We start from the raw sequence: 7,607 nt of genomic DNA, 5'->3' as shown, positions 1-7,607 counted from the left end.
ATTTCATGCCTAAATGATACCGTCCAGTGGCCTTGACATTCACCATGAAGTGCTTTGAGGGGCTGGTTATGGAACGCATTAAATCCAGTCTACCAACCCAGCTTCGACCCACTGCAGTTCATCTACCGCCACAACAGGTCATAGCTGATGCCATCAACCCTGGCCCTGTACTCATCCCTGGAACTCCTTGATAAGAGACACTTATTTCAGACTTCTACTCATAGACTACAACTTTGCTTTTAACACCCACTCTACAGATGTGCCGCGAAAAAGCATTTTATGGGGTTGCATCACAGCATGGATTGTGAACAACTCCATCCAAAACCACAAGAAATTGGAGAGAATTGTGGACGCAGCTCAGACCATCACACAAACCGACCTCCCTTCCTTTGGCTCCATTTACGCTTCATACTGCCACCAGCATAATCACGGAGGTGTCTTGCTTTCCTTTCTCCCCTCTCTCATTAAGCAAGAAGTACAGAAGTGTGAAAACACACACCTCCAGCTTCAGGGACAGTTTCTTCTCAGCTGTTATCAGGCAACTGAACGATCCAATCAACAACTAGAGAGCAGTCCTGAACTACTAAGTACCTCACTGGATACCCTGGAATAATATTTAATCTGACTTTATCTTGTCCTGAACGTTATATCCTTCATCATGTATCTGTACACTGTGGATGGTTCAATTGTAATCAAGTATAGCTTTTCCACTTTTCAATGCACCTCGGCACATGTGACAATAAACTAAACTAATTAACTAACATACACATGCATGGAATGAAATTAGTTGAAATAAATGCAAGACAAATGAAGAACGTTTTTTTCCCAAAAGGCCTGTAGATGTCCTTGGGGCATCAAGCTGTGGCATGAAATGGGTCATGTTGATGAGATCTCAATGCATTAAAATTATAGTGTTTGTGTTTAGAGTTTCACTGGAAAGGAGTTGAAAGCATGTAGGTGCTATATACCAGAAAGGTACCGAAACTCCCATCTTTTGCATTAAAGGAAAAAAGGAGTAAACCCAACAAAAACAAATAAATGAAACCATCTTGAAATGTGATTTTTTCCCCCAGCTTTTTTTCAAGGCCTCAGGTCATTCAATGACTTTGGCAGAAATTCTGTCTGGGCTCATATTACTGATGGGCTGGAACAAATTTGATAATGGTTTGCATGTGGTTAATTTAGTACAAGAAAATAAGTCATTTTCAGTGCAACGAAAAGCCGTACATTTTGCATCTTAATGTTTTCCTATGTAAATGTAACCAACGAGCCAATGTGACCTCTTTGTCCTTGGCCCTGTGGAATGACATCAAAGTATTTCCCACTATTCTCTGTCCATGTGCCTGAAAAGACATCAAAGGTGCACTATTTATGCTCAAGTTACAGAGCTAAACATATGCACTGTGGAACATGGCATTCTATAAAATGTTACATAGACTAAAAAGCAAAATGGTGAGGCTTGTTTACTAGACATCTAAACAAATTTATTTAAAACAAATGCACTATGACAAGGCAAGTGAGATGTGTAATATCTATTTTGTTAAAGCTGCCTAAACTTGGAGGCTTAGGAGCTAACAAAATGTGTAGGAAAGAACTGCAGATGCTGGTTTACACCGACGAAAGACACAAAATGCTGGAGTTACTCAGCGGGTCAGGCAGCGTCTCTGGAGAAAAGGAATAGTTGACGTTTCAGGTCAAGACCCTACTTCAGACTTTGGTTTAGGAGCTAGGTTTGATTGGAAACAAAGTAGAATGATTGGTTTCTGACATATAAAACAAAGGGGATATGGAATGTTAGTTTTGAGCAGCACTTGTTAAAGCATTTGTGGTTTCCTTCAGTTGGATGGTCTGCAGATCAAAGCAAAAATTAAACCTTTTAATTATGATCTGGAACATCAAGCAATTGGAGATTCTGTTGCTAATGATGGATCTAGAAATTGAAAATTGACCTGAGAATTGCAGACCAAATGTTTGTGTCAAATATTACTGTGAAGCCTTGGGATAATGCTATGCTATCTTATCAGTTGTGGCAATGTGGCTCGCAAGGCTGAATGCCAACTCCAGATGTTTTTAAATTGGAGTAAATAACCCTGAGCAGCAAAGGATGAAATGGCGTAACTTTGTTTTGAATGAGATGTGATGACACTGCAATCAATTTTTAAAACTGAAATCTCTTGAAAACAGCCCTTTAGATGCAAAGATTTATTTTTAAACAAACCTTCGAGTCCTTGCTGCAAGGATAGTTGAAAGCAGCATAATGTCTATTTTAAGAAATAATTAGGTCTTGTTATAAGCAAACTGTAGAACTGGTGCTCTTCTAGATGGAGATTAAATGGATTGTGAAGCTTCCAACATCTAAATCTATCCTTAGATGCCGATTAACAAGGGCACAGTTGACTTCACCATCTCTCTTCTGGCATTTCTAAATGCTCTTTTCTAGAAGATGCCTGGTTGCTTTCCTGTTATGTTCTGAATGTCTGCAACTTTCTTATGGTGCTTGGTTTTATAATGAGGGTGTCTTCACCTAAACAAAATAACTGATTCATTATGAACTGTCTGAGGAACACCTAAGAACTGGAAAGATATTCTCAAAAAGGTAGACAGTCGACAACATATGACAGATTAATACAAACCAACAATTGTTTTGGCTTCCCCTGAATAAATAAAAAAAGATATTCGGTAATCAAAAATATAAAATAATAGATTACAATTGCTCCAAGACTGTTTTTTGTCCCTTCAGCTGTTATGCCTCTGGAAATCCTTACTTGAGTCCCTGAGCCTCCATCCGTTCTTTCCTTCTTTAAATTCCTCTTTGAAACCTAACTCTTCAATCAAGTTTTTGATCACCTGTTTAATATCTCCAAAGATGGAGTGCTGTAAATTTTGTTCGATGATGCAGAGTTATTTTATTGTTATGCTAGGTTTGTTCATTTCCTTTTTAAAACCACTGTGCTTATCCTCACTTTAAGGTGTTGCATAGTTTAGGCATGATCAGCAAGGCAAGCAAGAGCAATAAAGAGCAAAAACCAAAGTGTAGGAGGACACAAGGGACTGCAGATGTTGGTTTACAAAAAAAAAGCACAAAATGCTGGAGTAATTCAGTGGGTCAGGCAGCATCTCTAGAGAACATGAATAGGTGACGTTTCAAGTCAGGATCTTCAGCGGCTCAGGCAGCATCTGTGGTGGGAATGGCTAGATGGCATTGCGGGTGGAAACGCTTCTTCAGACTGAATGCTGTTGGTCTATTCCCTCCACAGATGCTGTCTGACCTCCTGAGTTCCCTCAGTACTTTGATTTTTGCTTGGTTCCAGCACCTGCATTCTCTTGTGTCTGCATGTGGCAATAAAGAAAACAGCCCTTACGTCCATATGCTTAGAAATGAATGCATGCAATTAATCATAGATACATGAGCCAAACCATCGCGTTTTAAAAGCAGTGTTCCTGCAAAAAGCCTTGGGATATTTTATTACGCTATAGGTACTATATAAACACAAGATAGACACAAATTGCTGGAGTAACTCAGCGGGACAAGCAGCAACACTGGAGTGAAGGAATGGGTGACGTTTCCGGTCGAGACCCTTCCAACCCCGAAACATCACCCATTCGTTCTCTCCAGAGATACTACCTGTCCCGCTGAGTTACTCCAGCATTTTGTGTCTAGCTTCGGTTTAAACCAGCATCTGCAGTTCCTTCCTACACTATATAAATACAAGTTGTTGTTATTTTGTGAAACAGTCCTAGCAGTAGTAGCAAATTTTTTTCCGAAAAGCTATCATTAGCTGCACATAATACACGGCACTGAATCCTGAAACTAGAACAACCTACTCAATATAAATAATGTTTGATGGTTAGAACGTCATAAAACATACAGTAGAATCAATGCCAAGATAAACTAATCTCATCTGCCTGTTCAAGATCCATATCACTCCATTCCCTGCATATACATATGAGAGGGAATCTTATCACAAGCAAGGTCCTACATGGAGCATGGAACACACAACACAAAACATAGAACAGAGAAAAGTATAACGCAGGAACAGGCCCTTCGGCCCACAATGTCTGTGCCAAACATGATGTAAGATAAACTAAAACTCATCATCGCCTATGTATACTATTCTTCCACGCCACCATCTTACTAGTTCCACTCCTTTCACTCCCAACACACCTGACAGAATGGCTTAAGAATCACCACACTCCCAGAGAGAGGCAAGGGCACGATTCGAGGCTGAGGTTCAGTAAAAATAGATAATATTTTGGTACTACGTGACCCAATGGCAACAAACGAATGACTTTCATCAGTGTTGAAAAATGTAAGGACGGAATTCAGAAGGTGTAGTAACATTTTGGAGGGTGAGCAGAGGGTCAAAAGAGTGAATTAAAAGAAGGGCCATTAAAGAGGAAGTCGAGGTGAAGGAGTTTAATGATCAACTACTAAATCTTTCTTCAAGAGCACATATAACTAAGCCCATAAATGCTAGCACATTCATAATCAAAATAATTAATGATTTCATAAATTATAAGGGAACATTGTCGTTGAACATGTGTTTAAGATCTTTATTTTAAAAGCCACAACATACAAAGCAGAAATCTGTCTGAACTGCTGAATCTTTGCTATCTGTGCCTGAAGACTTGTATCTTAATCTATTACTAATTCTACATAAATTGTACAATCACCTGCTTGGCGATTGCTTAAACAGCTTTACGATGACTGCAGAGGTAATGTGTAATCAAAACCAGGTTCACATTAAAAGCAATCAGGGTACACAGTGGAAAATATTATGGAATTAGTTGGTGACTCCCTTTTATATTTCTAGTGCTGAAAATAAGTTCAGCATAAAGATAAAGAGAATTCTTTTTTTTTTTAAATTAAAGCGTTCTTCTTGTACACAAGGTATATGACAGATGAACAAAGTAGAGGTCTTTATATTTTTTAATATAAAGTTCATTTATTCCCGGTTATTTTTTGTTAATTTCTTTCAGATTTCCTCAATAATTTTTCTTATGATACATCCATTTTGGTGCAACATTGTTTTTTGGGGTCACATTTAATACTTTTCTTTGCACCGTTATGCCCCTGTCCCACTTAGAAAACCTGAACGGAAACCTCTGGAGATTTTGTGCCCCACCCAAGGTTTCCGTGCGGTTCCCGGAGGTTTTTGTCAGTCTCCCTACCTGCTTCCACTACCTGCAACCTCCGGGAACCGCACGGAAACCTTGGGTGGGGCGCAAAGTCTCCAGAGGTTTCCGTTCAGGTTTCCTAAGTGGGACAGGGCCATAACACTGCCAGACATCAAATGTCAGTAAAGTCAGGGATTGTGCTGTGTTGAGGTTACCAAAACAATGGGTGAACCAAATATAGATCAGTTGGATAGGCCACAAACCAGAGATAATTGGTGAGTAAGCTGTCTTCAACAATAGTCAGTTGGAGAGCCCTTCTGAGTGGTTTGAAACCCAGCCAAGAAGCTAATAGAACATAATTCCATTAACATAGAGATAACATCTGTGGAATATAAACCAAACCACAAAACCGAGTTTTTAACCTGTTCGATGTGCAGTGCAAATCCCTTCTCATAAGATGTCTGTTCAGTAACTTGAACTGCGTTTAATATTAGAATTAATTTCACCTGCAAGAATTAATTCAAGAATCCTAGACCTAATCGTCTTACTCACTTAGGTAGACAAAATTGCTGGAGAAACTCAGCGGGTGCGGCAGCATCTATGGAGCGAAGGAAATAGGCAACGTTTCGACCCGAAACGTTGCCTATTTCCTTCGCTCCATAGATGCTGCTGCACCCGCTGAGTTTCTCCAGCAATTTTGTCTACCTTTGATTTTCCAGCATCTGCAGTTCCTTCTTGAACATATAACTCACTTAGATGTCACTGAGTAAATGGATGAGAGGAAGTTGGTACTTTGTATATATAATGAAAAGAAAAACATAGTATATTACATTTCATGCTTATTTCAGAACATCCAAAGGCATTTTGCAGTAAACAGAAGACCTTTGAATGCAGGTGCTGCTATAATGTAGGAAACTTTGGCAATAAAGTTATTAACATCATGGCAATAATGATCAGTTAAATTGTTCTGGAAACATTGGTTGAGGCGAAGTTATTACCCAGGACATCTACCTCATAATGAAAATTAGAGCTGGGTCATCATTATCTTCCAGCTCCAAAGGCAGGAAGACCACAGTCTCATATCAACACAAGTAGCAAGATTAGCTTAGAAAGTGCCGTGCTCTGTCAGACCTCTGCTGGAGTGATGGACAAGAGCATCAAACACAAGGCACTGGGGTGTGACTTGAACCTGGAGATTGCCTATGGACAAACTAGTCTGAAAGTGCCTGATCTTCTCTGATCTCAGATGTTAAGCAGGCTCAGGTCTGGTTGGTACTTGCCTGGGAATATATATTGCTCCATAATACTGCCAGGTGCAGTAGACTTTTTCACAAGCCGACTGCCTGCCCCTTGAACGGGGTTATGTCCGTGCCCGGGTGTCCCTTGAAAAATAATATGAGGTGTCCACCGGAACCATGGAGGAGTTCCGGGGCTTTTGAGCACCACGGGGGATTGTCTGAATCCTGGATCAGGATTGTAATATAGTACTTTGATGTTTAGTTGTAAGGAATATTTGGCCAGTTTTGTGTTATGGTGGCACGTGTTTTGTTATAGTTTGATGTGTAAAAACTATTGGAAATAACTGAATACGTTTAATTTTGTAGAAAATAAGATCCTTCTCACATTGTGCGTCCTCAGCTGATGTTTTCACAAAAGTGGGATGTGATCATGTTATGTTACTGGTTTGCAACCTTCTACCTGCCCACTTCACATTCGTTCTGCACACCGCCGCTCATGGATCTTTTCATCAGTGACACAAACCTCGTGAAATGTGTGAAATGATTTATACTTATATTTATCTTGTCAGATCAAGAATGTGCCTTGCACAAAATTTCATTGCCACGTTATTGTTCTGCAAGTAATCAGGAAGAGAATTAGATTTCATTGCAAGAGAGATGGTTGCTTCAACTTTGAGGGGCTCTGGTGAGACTACATTTACATGACTGTTTATCATTTTAGTTCCCCTATGCAAGGTAAGGGATAGTTCATTTGTTTCCTTTAATAGAGGGGTTAACAAATATGTGGCATTGGTTTCAAGTAATTAAAAGCAAGAAGATTTTTTTTCATGCAGAGTGTGACAAAGGTCTGGAACTCACTGCCTGGAAGGGTGATAGACACAAAGTGCTGGAGCAACTCAGCAGGTCAGGCAACATCTCTGGAGAAAAGGAACTGGTGACGTTTCATGTCGGAACCCTTCTTATCAAGGTAGAAAACATAATCAAATTTAAACACTACTTCAACTGCTTTTTTTGTGAAAATACAGTATATGGCCGTCTCTAAATAATTAAAGATTCGATGCGCAAATGTTCGAATTTTTAAAAATATTTTTTCAAAAGATGAAAGTTTAAAACATAAAATGTATTAATAAAATTAGTTGGTCAGGCCCTTAGACAGCTTAGGTACACAAAATAAAATGCTGGAGAAACTCAGCGGGTGCAGCAGCATCTATGGAGGGAAGGAGATAGGCAATGTTTCGGGCCGAAACCCTT

This window comes from Amblyraja radiata, chromosome 37 (genome assembly GCF_010909765.2).
Source record: "Amblyraja radiata isolate CabotCenter1 chromosome 37, sAmbRad1.1.pri, whole genome shotgun sequence".
NCBI lineage: Eukaryota > Metazoa > Chordata > Chondrichthyes > Rajiformes > Rajidae > Amblyraja > Amblyraja radiata.
This window is presented reverse-complemented; position numbering follows the sequence as displayed.